Genomic DNA, 14,163 nt, shown 5'->3' on the forward strand with positions numbered 1-14,163 from the left:
CAAACTGTGCTAGTTAAAGCCAACACTAACTAGCTGGTCAGTGAGCATCAGCAGCGCACCGTCGCAAACCGCACAGCACAGCCTGGCACCGAGCCAGAGACCGCGGATTGGACAGCAACAAGCCTGCAACTGCTTCTTTGTGCCCGCAGGAGATCTAAATCCCCAAAGATTGGATGAGTATTCAACTTCACTACATTTCTGCTCGAGAATTCAATTGTTATCCCAACCAGTTGATATCAATTTAATTCCTAAGAGTTATGTACTTGTTTTGAGTATCTAATGTAGAAGTTTTAACCAAGTTCAATTACGAACCTATCTAAATGAATGATATACTGAACGTATGTCCTCTTGATATGTGTAACACTTTGTAACTGACTGAATATACACCTTTTGTATTCTGATAACCCTCTCGATAAGATCTGTTAGGTTTATATGCATATTCTATGTATTAATAAATGTATCCTCGCGTATTAGTACCTGTGTGTGTGCGTTGTTTGAGTTATATCGCATGGTTGGATTCTAAAGCCATCAAAAGAATCAACTTTGTGATTTACTGCTACAATTAATAATTGTCCCAGTAAATGCCCAAACCCTACAGAACTGGTGCCCTCAGAGAGCACACTACATTACATCATAAATGTTAATCGACCATCTAAAATAAAAATGAAATCGAAACATTTTATTGTCTGTGTGGTTATTATTCAAAAAAGAACGCAAAATATTATTTAAAATCAATACAATATTTTTATTATACATTCGCGGTTATATTGCTCAAGCTTTTTTTAATACGTTACATTCAAGCCATTTTATTACAAACATTTTTAACTACATTGCTCACGCTTTTTAATATACATTTCAAGTCATTTATCACAAACACACATACCCACAGAAAAAATGTTACAAAGTCAACCATGTGGGTCTAGGTATTAATGATCATCTCCTTTCTGCGGTTATCTTAGAGACCGGGTCGGGCGTTTTGACCGATGCTGCACACCCCAATGGGGCAGCCTTGAGTTTTTCAAGTAGCTCTCGGCTATCAGCGTTGGCTAGCAAGGTGCCCAGCATATTGATTTCTGCCATAGCCTCCATGAACACATCCCAACCTTTTGGCTTCTTACCGACCACAACTGCTTGCTGCTGCGTGAGAGCCCTGACAAGACCAATCATGTGAGAGCCCTCAACGGGTGACCCCTTGTACACAAATTCCCCCTTTTCATTCCAGGCTATTAATGGTTCATTGCGGGCCATGGTCTTTAACAATATCTCGGCATTTCTCCGGAACCGCTGAGACACGCTGTCCAAAATATACCCAAAGTCAGCGTCGCTCGATGACGGTGGTTGTGCTAATGTGCGTGATAGCTCGGCGGGTGCATTTTCCGGTAGTACAACAGTTAAAGTCCCCTTTTTCGGAAGTCCCCTGGCGTACTAATGTCAAATACGGTTGTAACACCTCACTGTACAATTTCACTTTTTCAAATTCGGCCAGATATGAGTTCTGAAGAATGTCTCTCATTTCATCATCCAACTGACGGGTTGTTCTTTTTCTTACATCGCTTTCGAGCCCAGACCGCTCTCGGAGTCGATCGAGCTGTTTCTGAGGTACCAGGTACATTTTTCAGCGTGCTCCATTATTGACATTGTACAAGCCCCGTAATCAATGGTACTGCAATACTCAACAGGGTCCCGATAAAACCGCCGGACTGGTTCACCAAGAGTCTCTTTCTTTTAAGAGAAAGACCCTTTCGACTCAGTCTTTATAAGCTTACGCTTTCTCTTCAAAGTCCCAAACTGCTTAGCAGATAACGGTATGTTCCCTTTCAAGGTATTCAAGGCGATTTCAGCTATGGCCTGTACAAGATCATTTGTAGCCCCGCAGAGAATAGCTTTCCGCTGACTGGGGCTGGCTTTCACCGGAAAATGTAAGAGAGTCAGGTTTCTCCGAACGACATGACAACGCCCTGAACATGTTTTTTCGACTGAGTCTGTGGTTGCGAGATCACCGACTTTTAGATTTTTTAAATACATAAGCCGTGGGTACATCTGGGGGGAAAAGACCTGTTCGCAAACAATAGTCATCTGGGGTGTCGTCATTTAAATCCACCAACAACTAACCGAAAGGTTTTTTAGTAGCGTCATCGAACACTTCCAAAAAAAATTTGGTTTTACCGGGGTACATCAGCAGTTTTAAAATAAGGTTTTTAACACTCCCAAACAGAAAACTACGCGAAGTAGGATCTTTCAGCGAATTAACATATTAACAAAAGAAGTAACGTTTGCCGTAAGTGGATCATAACACATCTTGACCACGCTTAAATTATATTAACCTTTGCTTGTTGATTTCAGATGTTTTGAGCTCGTTGACCCAGTTAACGTGTTGGCGCGTCGCAGTTTATTTTTTGAAGGTCCGGGGTCTGCACGGAGAGGGAAAATACCATTAGTGAAAGAACTCAACACCGCAAATTACCAAAAAACGGTGGGGGTTTTTATTATAGACACGTTTAAATGGCCATGCTAAAAGAATGTTTTATATAATACCGACCTCTTCTCTCAGGCGATCTGATAATATGCCCCGCACCCTCTGGTATGGCGTGAACATCTGCATGTGTCTCCACAAGGTTTTGCGGTGGGATTGTAAACCCCAAACGAGGTTTTTTAAATGTGTAGCTACTTGTCCCTTCGCCCGCGTCTGTGGAATAGACACATACGAGTTTTGGTGTGGAGTATATACCCCGGTGTCTTTAAGACTCACATGGTTGTAAAGCGTTATTCAAAACATTGTCGTAAATACTCACCAGTGTTGGGCTGTGCGGTAACTGGCCTTTTTACAGCTGTGGTTTTTGGGGCTAATGGAAATGAATGGATACACACAGTCACGACCACATTATGGAGCAACTCCCTGGTAATTCCATTATAATAATTCAATATTGTCTAGTATACAAATATTATACAACGTTTTGTAACTATATCAAACATGAGACATGCACCGTGACGTTGTAATTGTCTCACAAAAAGCCGGATATACATACCGCTGAAATTCGTGGAGTCCTGGCCTTCGTCTACCAAGTCGAGCAGTGTTAAGTCTGTAAATAGAATATCTTCAGACTGTTGAAATTGATCGGCGTGATCCATTCTGACAAGTTAGGCGATAACGTGAGACTGTAAGAAATGGAATGCAGCCAAAACTTCGCCTGTTAAACCGCTGGTACTTATACACAAACCGATAAACTCTTCTAAGAAACCCTCCCACATAAACCATTAATCTTCGGTATCGTTGGGTGTGCACGTACTGGGCTGTAGAAATTAAGAAACATTTTAGAAAACGTTTTAGTCCGTTATAATGTTAAAATCTATATTATTTTAAGACATACAACGGTGTCTAAATTTCATAGCTGTTAAACGTGGTGAAAATGTGTCGCGGTGTCTGTGTTTGATTCACCAACAGACCGCTAAGAATATTATCAAACAAAATGTTTTTTATTAACGCTATAAGAAAATGTATCTGTTCTTTATAGGCACTTGTTCACAAACCAAGCTTGACGTTTTGAGGTTTTATTTTTTAATAATGTTAAGAACATTTTTGCGTGAAATACATGGTGTGCTTGTAAATTAGAAAACTTTACATGAATTTAAAATGTTTGTAAACTTTTCCCTGGGGGTTTCTCCCACTACTCTGCATTCCAGAGCCTTTAAGTAACCCCTACACACCGACCGTCTCCAACAACATCACAAATTATCTCTACTGGGAAACAATTTTAGAACATTAGGACCAATCCGTTAAAGTATGAAAAACAACACCCCATCATTTTTTGTCTGTTAATACCTTAAAGACTTTTACGCTTGCGCTGTGTGGAAATTTATCTCAAACGTTCAAAAAAGCTGTGGCGCGAATGTGTTATTAAAAATAAACTGTGTCTTATTACGTTATTTTAAAAACTTAAAGACCAACCCCTGCATGTTTAAAATTTATTTTCTGGGGAAACACATCATTTGTGTTTGCGTTGCGTGTTAATACTTTAAAACTTATAAACTGATAAGTGAATATAGACCGTTATAATGTTAAAATCTATATTATTTTAAGACATACAACGATTTCTAAATTTCATAGCTGTTAAACGTGGTGTAAATGTGCCGCGGTGTCTGTGTTTGATTCACCAACAGACCGCTAAGAATATTATCAAACAAAATGTTTTTTATTAACGCTATAAGAAAACGTATCTGTTCTTTATAGGGACGTGTTCACAAAACAAGCTTGACGTTTTGAGGTTTTATTTTTTAATAATATTAAGAACATTTTTGTGTGAAATACATGGTGTGCTTGTAAATGAGAAAACTTAAAATTTATTTTCTGGGGAAACACAACATTTGTGTTTGCGTTGCGTGTTAATACTTTAAAACTTATGAACAGATGTGTGAATACTTTTCGCGCTCGATAAATCGGGGGGGGTCATCACAACCAATTGAAAAATGTCTTGTGTTATGTAGGCGTGTTACACCATTGGCGCATATTCTTAAACGCTCAGGCCTGACAGGGTCGCAGTGCGTGCTTGGAGCTGTCAGACACCGCAGAGGTGCTGAGATGGCTTCTTTGTGTGAAGAAACAACGGGGTCCGCTACTCTGCAAAGTGAAGAGGTAGGCGGCTAAAATATTTTTCTGATCGTGCTTGTATCGGTGCTTAGCCTATGTCATTTTAATACTTGGTCTTCTTTTTAGCAAAACCCGACCCCACCCTCTGCACCCTGTGACAGCGGCAGGGGTGTGAGTTCAGCTGGGGTACCAGATGTTGAAGAACTGCCGGGTGCTAGCGATGATGCCACGCTACAAATGGTAAATATTAACGAAAAACCTTAGCTCACAAGCGCGTTAAATGCTCGATATTTTAGGTACAAAGCATGTCTATTTTGTTAAGCCTTCCTTTTCTTTTTCCTTTAATAGAATAAAGAGGATGTGGACGGGTCAATCTTCAGCCTACCGGCACATGTGACTGTCTCGTGTCTATGCTAGTGTGTTCGCCCAAATGTTAATAAAGCTGATGCCTATGTCCCTAATGAGCCCGATGTTATGCCCCAGATTGTGAAAGCAGTAGTTTATTGCATCTTCAAACACTGTTTAAAGGGGGTCCTGGTTGATGACTGCCCGGCCTGTCTGATTGACCATCCCGGGCAGTGGGGTCACACATGCCTGTCTGGCGGCTACACAGATGGGTCTGAAGACGTGACGTTTGCCGCTTTAGAAATGTATAAGTCTCTCAGTTTAGCCCGAATTTTATCGGCTGTTCTGTACACCGCCCGGTGTCTGGGTTCGTACACCATTACAAATGACACTGAGCGGCGCATAAAACAGTTGCTAAAAAATATAATTGAGGACCGCTCCCCATACGAGCATGTACACACCACAGTTGAACAGCTGGATGGAAAATTAGTAGACGTGACTGAGTTGCAAAAGAAACACTATTCTTATTTTTACAGACGCAAAAAAAAAGATCTATGTAAAATGTGAATACAGATTTCACTCTGTTTTACAGACCCGGGTGTGCCATAGTCCGAAGAATGAAGAATTTCGAATGTCTGAATTCTTACTAAGAGTGCTTTACACACTTCTCTCTACAAAGCTTGATATGCAAAACAAAGAGTCGAATGCTAATGTCCTTAAATTTGTTAAAGAGATAGATGTGTATGTCAAGAACTTGAGTGAAATTATTGCGGATCTGATGTTTTCAGATCAGAAAAGGAAGCCTGGGGGGTTCTACAGTGTGTATTCCAAAATACAGCGTGTTTTGCACAGAACCTGTGGTAACACCATCCCGCTGATTACGCAGGCAAATTTTTCCGCACCAACATTTAATTGTTGAATGCAAACAGGAGCCGGTAACGCATGTGTGCTGCGTTGTTTCACTGTTTGAAAACCCCCTGTTGAAATAAAGCGGTTCATATTTCACATACTTGCAAACTGGAGTCTGTAACATGTGTAAAAAGTGCTGCTGCGCTGTTTCGGTGTTTGAAAACCCACTGTTGAAATAAAGCGGTTCACATTTCACATGGTGTTTGTCCTGTGAATTCTTTCCGTGAGACTTTACGCAGTCAGTGTGTGTGTGTGCTTGCACCCCTGCTGCTTTGGAGACACGGCTTGTGCAGCCGGACAACCACTCGGCCAACCGGCCGAGGCTGGCGCCGCTCACACCCCGGGATCTCGCGGCCTGCAACAGACTCCCCACGCCGCCGTAACTACCCGATTTCCTAGGGTTATAATAGAGCGCACTCAACCCCGCGGCAGACATGGTCCCCTTCCAAACCAATACACACTTGCACACACCTAAAGCGAGGGATGCGCCGCCTTGGGGCTTTGGGACCCTGAGGCGCCGGACCGACCGGCCGGGGGGAGGCGGGGGTTCCGACCCACACCATTGGCTCCTGAGGGGGTGGGACATGCACAAATAACAACACGCCATTGGATGGCAAGGGGCGGGACAACCAAACACCGCGGACGACCATTGGCTGGAAAAGGGGGGCGTGGTACCTGTCAAAAGTTTGACGAAAGGTGTCGCTTTATACTACTGATGTGCAGTGTGCCTTTCCTCTTGTCATATTCAAGAGTACTCACTGTGTGAGCTCCTCACTGCGTGTTCTGTACTCTACTGTGATTTAATTTAGATGATTACGTGGAGTAGAGTGACAAGATCTACTTGAACATTTTTGGTTTGTGAAATGAAACACTAAATACACTACTGTAAATACAGGTAATGGACATTTAAAATAACCACAGTACAGCTAGAAGAGTGAAAGATAAAAGACTATTTAGAATGACATTCGCAATAGACTTAAGAACAGTTCAACCGCCCGAATAGGGACTTGAACCCTGGGCCCTCAGATTAAAAGTTTGATGCTCTACCGACTGAGTTATCCAGGTTCTGAAAGAATGTTGACACTGTCGGGATCCTCGCAAGTCACGTGTCTCTTGTGCGGAAGAGCAGTCATTACCTGACCCGTCTGGAATGACCACTGACAGACTTTATCCAGAAGCGCCGGCACCACTCCCAGTAGAATGAGTGAGAAATACAGCATGACATGGGTAGTTAAGGGGCTCCCACAATCCATCTTTCCTCACATTACTGATTTTTTTCAATAGCATTTTGACCTTTTTTCACATTCAGATTTTTTTCACATTTAATAAAATCTTTTAATCAACAACATTAAAAAGAAAACAAATGGAACATTTTTTGGAACAATAATTAAAAAAAAACTTTCAATGCCTTGGTTGTATACGTTTATAAAGGGAGTTGCAACATTGCTGAAATGTAAAGAGCATTTCTGTAGAGAAAACAGCATTTTTTCTGCCTTGATGTTAAGCTTAGAGAGTCTGTCTTTCAGAAATTATATTTCTTAACACCTTGCACAGCCTCCCGACAGACTAACAAATATTTTTTGGAGAAATTGGCTCACACACCGGAAAACACTAACGTTTATTTATGTGAGAGTATGTAAAACTCAGGCTTTAACAGATGTTCATGGTGTTTCACACGGGGTGTTACCTGTTGTAGTGTTTCCAAAGATGTGTTAGCGGACCAAAGATTATCTTGAATAGATTTGTGTTTGTACTGGCTGGGATTCAAACACGTCTCAATTATTTGGAAGGCGCCTGTACCACCAACGCACTTCCGAGAAGCACCTGCAAATTATCACAATCCTCTCTCTCACCTACAAAGTTATGGAGACACAGACGTCCAATGAAAACTCAAGGCTCCACTCAAGGCTTTATTCACTCAAGGCTCCACTCTTTTGTTGTGATGTCATTTTAATTAATATTAGCTTTGATAAGGTGTCATTTTTGCCTCTTAAAGGTAAAGTCTGCTCCTTTCTTCCTGGTATAGAAATAACGTGTTCCATCTTTGTTTAAAAACACCACTAAAAGTAAATTATTCAGCTCTACCGCCTGTGTGCATTGACAAGACATCTCAAAAGGACATATTGAATAAGAACACGATCCTTCCTGTTACCATTCCTGTGCCAGGGCGTTGTTTCACCCTTTTACGTTAAATCATCAGTACTGCTGTTTTTCTATGCATAGTTTAATCAAGAGCACTTAAAAGATGCAAAAAGCTTTCAAATAAAATAGAATTGAAAGACAGTCGAGTAAGGACGTAGAAAAAAAGCACTCCCCCGTCTGGGAATCAACCACCGTCGCCCATGTAACTGGATACAAAAATAACAGATTAATTTGTGCCCAGTCTCTTGAAGCTTCGATGCGATTATTTTTCCTTCCTTATTTCTTCATTCCTATGAATTTACTCTGTAGTAGAAGAAACGCGAAAGTGGGAAACTGCAGGCATTCTTCGTGAGTGGTGGATTGTGATCAGTGAGCATTTGCACATCTCTAAGTCTGTTCCATAAACTTTCATCGGGGATGTAGCTCAGTAGTAGAGCACATGCTTCGCATGTATGAGGTCCCGGGTTCAATCCCTGGCATCTCCAGGTACTTTATGTTATAGTACTCACATCGCAATCTTCTGTTGAGTGAGAACTCTTTGCTCGTGTTCAGAGAGAGCCAGGTTTACACAACTAAATGCAGGCACACTCGACGTGCTGCAGAGTTGCGCTGCTGTTTTAAATGTACCTCATTTAGTTCTGTTTAATCTTAAATTATTTGAACTAATAATTTAGTTCAAATTCAGGAAATCCAGAGATTGCTTCACACTTGTCGTGGCTGTTGCAGAAAACACCTGTTGAATCTCACCCGGGATTTTTTGAGAGATCATTCAGCGAGCGAATCCTCCTTCTGAACCGCACTAAACTGAAAGCTTCACGAACTCCTCACTCCGTGTCCTGTACTGCTCTCGTGTAAATGTGAAGCACAGCCATAAACACACTTTGAACTTTTTCCGTTTGTTAAGGTAAATGCAAAAGAGCATGACAAGTATTGATCGTATAAAATATCCATGGCACAACTCGAGAAAGTACTGAAGGACTACACATCGACTCTTGATGATTACAAGAGATTCAAGAAACACAACCGTCCGCACCTGGGTTTGGATCCTGAACGCTAGAGTTAAAAGAACATAAGTGATGGATATGACCTATAAACTCTCTTAATTGTCTTATAGTTTATTAAATAAAACAATTTCTTAATAATTTCTTACTGTTGATAGACGATTTATTGAATTTTAACAAAATCACAATTACAAACTTTTTCTGTTAAACTGTTATTCACATATTCTAACGTAGATAAACGTTAGTGTCTTCCAGTGTGTGAGCCAATTTCTCCAAAAAATATTTGTTAGTCTGTCGGGAGGCTGTGCAAGGTCTTTAGAAATAGAATTTCTAAAAGACAGGCTCCCTAAGCTTAACATCAAGGCAGAAAAAATGCTGTTTTCTCTACAGAAATGCTCTTTAAATTTCATCACTGCTGCAACTCCCTTTATAAAGGGTGTGCACACGTATACAACCAAGGCATTGAAAGTTTTTTTTTAATTATTGTTCCAAAAAATGTTCCATTTGTTTTCTTAATGTTGTTGATTAAAAGATTTTATTAAATGTGAAAAAAATCTGAATGTGAAAAAAGGTCAAAATGCTATTGAAAAAAATCAGTAATGTGAGGAAAGATGGATTATGGGAGCCCCTTAACTACCCATGTCATGCTGTAGTTCTCACTCATTCTACTGGGAGTGGTGCCGTCGCTTCTGGATAAAGTCTGTCAGTGGTCATTTCAGACGGGTCAGGTATGACTGCTCTTCGGCACAAGAAGAGATATAACATCACAGCAGCACCATTTAAGGTGGAACGAAAAACGCGAATAAGAAGCCAACTTCAGCCTCGTAGCAGACCCTGGGAGGCACGCTCAAAATAATCATCTTTCCCAGTACTTAAGAGTCATATTTAGATCGCTTTACTGCAATTTTATTTGATTGATGGGAGATGTGAAGCCATCGAGCCTGTACTGCGCTTTCACATTGAAATTGAAGCCATTTCTCATGCTTCTCTCAGTGTCGGGGCTGCAATTGCGTGTAAAGGAGGCGACTTGAAAATGTCGCTACAAAAAATCCGCCGGGTTAATTTACTTGTCCGACCACCTCCCTCCGTCCCCCTTTGCTGTTAGCACAATTCTTTCAGTTTCTTTTCTTGTATTTTCCTTGCTATTTTACTGTTGCTTTTCCCCATGAGGAGATGGATCCACAACCGAAACTGTTTTCACCCTGTTTGTGTAACGTCAGTCTGTATGAGGAGCATATTTCGCACAGCTCCAGTGGCGCAATCGGTCAGCGCGCGGTACTTATACAGCAGTGCACAGCGGAGTCATGCCGAGGTTGTGAGTTCAAGCCTCACCTGGAGCAGTGTCTTTAGCTACTGAAAGCAACTGTCGAGTTTAGATACTCTTAGGTATCTGATGGAGATAAATTAACATCAAACGAACAAGTAAAGCAGTGTCTTTAGCTACTGAAAGCAACTGTCGAGTTTAGATACTCTTAGGTATCTGATGGAGATAAATTAACATCAAACGAACAAGTAAAGGTAAAACCTTACTTTTAAAGGTTTACTTCGAGTCACAATCAAAGAAGGCTCCACAGCTGAAACATTGTGTTTCCTTCTCTTTTCAGCATGGAATAAACCTATACTTTTTCCTTTGAAGCCCACCCATGCTGACGCAGCTCCCTACTTAAATTACCATCAGCTGTGTATCTCCAGCTGACCTGTACACAAATATATGAGAGAGGTCTACTGAGACGAGAGGAGCACTGGGCTTGATAAAGCTCTTGCATTAGATTATGTTTTTGTTGTTCCCCAGATTTGTTTTTGACCTCAATAACTACTACTCTGTTTCCCTTTTTTTAAAAAAAAGGCAAAACTGATGTTTTGTTTCTCCCTGTTGCTGATTGGTAGCTACAACGGGTCAGTTGCAACAAACTTGGCCTCTGAAATTTTTCAGCAGCTCTTTACTGAACCTGTTCTCAATTGCAACAAACCTAAAATAACAGCTGCTGCCCATTAGATGTTACTGAAGTAGCAGACTAAGCGAAACAATAGATTACATTGGAACTGTCCTGAATGTAGTGGAAATAATATCGTCATTAAGTAATGAACTGATGCACCACTTGTTTGAAAATTATTTTTATATTTAACTAAAATTGCTTTCCAGACACTACAATTATTCACAAGGAATTTTATCAATACATATTTTATTAATAAAAGCGTGATATCTTAATAATAAAGTTTAATGTTATCTTTAACATTAGTACTTTAGTAGCTGTATTATGCTTTTGGGAATTTCCAGGTATCCTGGTGGAGAGAACTGAAATTAAGGAAATACATATTTAAAGGGGTGTAAGTCTTAAATGTGTTCTGTCACATCTGGGTGTTAATTGAATAGATTTGTTGTATTATTTAATTTGATTTGACTCTACACTTGTGTTTCTTATGAGATAATATTGGGGATTTGCAGATACAGATAATAAGTTGTACTATACAGGCAAATGTATGGTTACCTTAATGAAGAAACTGTTATCATTACCCTTTTCAACGTTATTGTTTAAGACAGTCTTTCAGAACAGTATTCTCATGTTAGTGGCTATAGTCTAATGATAATGGTGGTGAAACAGGCGAATGTGTGGAAAGATTTGGAGATGGAACAGGAGACTCATACAGTCGATAGAAAGGTTGGGTAGGATTGCACACACCACCATGCCAGTGCTTAGTATAGTAGTTTAAAAACATAATAATTTATTTAACAACCTCAACTGCACTACTGAGAGCTCAGCTCCACTACTAGTAATACATAGCCCTTTTTGTCAATTAGATAGATGTGTTTTACTACATGTTAATTAGTGATTCTTTCCTTTTAACTGATTTAAAATAGAATCTCTATAAAACAGATAAATGTGTATGTGTCGCGCTGAAATTCACACATGAGGGAAGGCACACGAGTAAGGAAAGATATCGCGTTTAGGAAGAAATCCAGGGTGATGACCCCGGTGAATGGAAACAGCCTCATACATGAGTGGCATGTGCTCTACCACTGAACTGAACTCCCGACAACTACCTTTATCTGCAGCACTTTTAGGAAGAGTGAGGAGTCTACAAGTCCAGAAAATGTGAGGAGAATTCAGAACAGGAGGCTCTTCACCTTTCACCGGCTTTTGTTGGACGTCTAAGTGAATGACAAATTTTCACTTTTTGATTAAAGAAAATAAAAAACACCTTTCTTTCAGCCAGATTCATAATACAAAAAGCACAATGTAGTGAAGTGTTCCTATTTATTTAAATCCCAGTTCAAAATCAAATCTCATTGCCATAGTCCTGATTAGTTTAAATTTAAGCAATTAACCAGGCTTCTACTGTATAAACTTCTAGAGATATTACAAATTGTTTGAAGGGACATCATTTCAGATGGAAATTGACTTTTGTTCTAGAGGGATCACATTAAACCTTTCTTTTGGATTGAGAACAGGATCATGGTGAGATTCAAAACACATCTATCTTTGCTTCTTTCAAGGATGAATGGATTATTGAGATGCAAACATTGGTTCAAATCAAAACAAAATTGTGATATACAGTACTTCTGTTTTTATTTTCAGGTACCAAAATTTAGTCTTAGTTGTAAAATTCCATATTAATATTCAATATTAAGTGGATTCAAACATGCACAGTAGAGAAACGGAATAAAGAAGTAATTGTTTCACTAACATCTAAGTGCAACCTATAGATCGTCTTTGGCCATTGAATTGCATAAGGCACCGCACAACTTTTACTGGAGGAAATACTGTGTGTTCTGAGTGGCTGCATCTGTATATAATGTTATTCAGATAAGTTTAGGTGGAGGTCAAATTCTAACCTCTGTAATGTGCTCTCTGAAGGCACCAGTTTTGTAGGGTTTGGGCATTTACTGGGACAATTATTAATTGTAACAGTAAATCACAAAATGATTCTTTTCAGGTACTAGAACATGAGGATACATTTATTAATACATAAAATGCATGTAAACCTAACAGATCTTATCGTGAGGGTTATCAGAATACAAAAGGTGTATATTCAGTCAGTTACGAAGAGTTACACATATCAAGAGGACATATGTTCGGTATATCATTCATTTAGACCGTTTCGTAATTGAACTTGGTTACAACTTCTACATTAGATATTCAAAACAAGTACATAACACTTAGGAATTAAATTGATATCAACTGGTTGGGATAACAATTGAATTCTCGAGCAGTAATGCAGTGAAGTTTAATACTAAACAATTTCTGGGGATTCAGATCTCCTGCGGGCACAAAGAAACAGTTGCAGGCTGTTGCTGTCCAATCCGCGCTCTCTGGCTCCGTGCCAGGCTGTGCTGTGCGGCTTGCAACGGTGCTCTGCTGATGCTCTCTGAAGACCAGCTAGTTAGTGTTGGCTTTAACTAGCACAGTTGTGCACAGGAGAAAAGATGACTGTGGGACCCAGCAAGTCAGGAAGAGGACCGGTTCATTCCTGATGAAGTGCTAGTTCTGAATAATGATTAAGCTGTACATAGTTCCGATCTGTTCACGAGGCTTGCGGCTGATGCTAACCTTGGGTGGATCCTTTGGTTACTCGTGGCGACCTCTGCTCTCGACTCTTAGAACAAAGCAAAGTTCAGGCACTCGAACGCACTGGCTGTTACGTGGTTGTCCGGGCTGAGTTTTAGGATGGTCAGAAGACTGCCTGGGAATACCAAGCTTTTAAGCTTTTAAGCGCAGGAGGCGCCCTATCCCCGCTCGCTTGCTTATTCCCCTGTTCACACGTGCAGTGCGGCTTTTCCGTCTGTTTATTTGTCAGTTTTTGCGAGACACGAGTGCTTGTGTATTAGCGTGAGCGTTTTTTATTCTGATCATGAACAGTTTTACAAGTCTGCAAAGGATCGAGGAAAGGTTTATTGCCAGCTGAAAAGAGACACAGTGCTTCGGTTGTGGAGACTTGTTCAGCTGGCGTTCTGGGAGTCGCGTTGTAGTGGCAATGCTTGTTAATAAGTCAGAATAAAGTGTTGCTGTTCTTTCCCAAATGAGGTCCCATCTCTCTCATGGCACTTAGCTAAGCCTGGCTATCATGATCAATGGTCATCCATTGGCACCTATCTGTCTAGGGAGTGCCAGATGGACATCTGGACTGCATTCCTAGGTGTCAGGAGTAAGTGACTCATATCTCACCTTGATCAACCAATCA

General features: G+C 40.4%; 1 long non-coding RNA gene and 3 other non-coding genes across 4 annotated transcripts; 3 read left to right on the forward strand and 1 right to left on the reverse strand.

The window, feature by feature from the left end:
- The first annotated feature begins 2,833 nt into the window (after nt 1–2,833).
- Nucleotides 2,834–4,875, forward strand: LOC138242879 (uncharacterized). Its single transcript, XR_011191748.1, has 3 exons — nt 2,834–2,899; nt 4,483–4,630; nt 4,712–4,875. It is a non-coding gene; the product is annotated as an uncharacterized lncRNA (long non-coding RNA).
- Nucleotides 4,876–6,831: 1,956 nt separating this feature from the next.
- On the reverse strand, nt 6,832–6,904 carry trnak-uuu (transfer RNA lysine (anticodon UUU)). Its single transcript has one exon. It is a non-coding gene; the product is annotated as a tRNA-Lys (tRNA).
- Nucleotides 6,905–8,394: 1,490 nt separating this feature from the next.
- On the forward strand, nt 8,395–8,466 carry trnaa-cgc (transfer RNA alanine (anticodon CGC)). Its single transcript has one exon. It is a non-coding gene; the product is annotated as a tRNA-Ala (tRNA).
- Nucleotides 8,467–10,228: 1,762 nt separating this feature from the next.
- Nucleotides 10,229–10,322, forward strand: trnai-uau (transfer RNA isoleucine (anticodon UAU)). The gene is made up of 2 exons: nt 10,229–10,266; nt 10,287–10,322. It is a non-coding gene; the product is annotated as a tRNA-Ile (tRNA).
- The last annotated feature ends 3,841 nt before the right edge of the window (nt 10,323–14,163 follow it).

The sequence above is a fragment of the Lepisosteus oculatus genome, chromosome 14, assembly GCF_040954835.1.
Source record: "Lepisosteus oculatus isolate fLepOcu1 chromosome 14, fLepOcu1.hap2, whole genome shotgun sequence".
Classification (NCBI taxonomy): domain Eukaryota; kingdom Metazoa; phylum Chordata; class Actinopteri; order Semionotiformes; family Lepisosteidae; genus Lepisosteus; species Lepisosteus oculatus.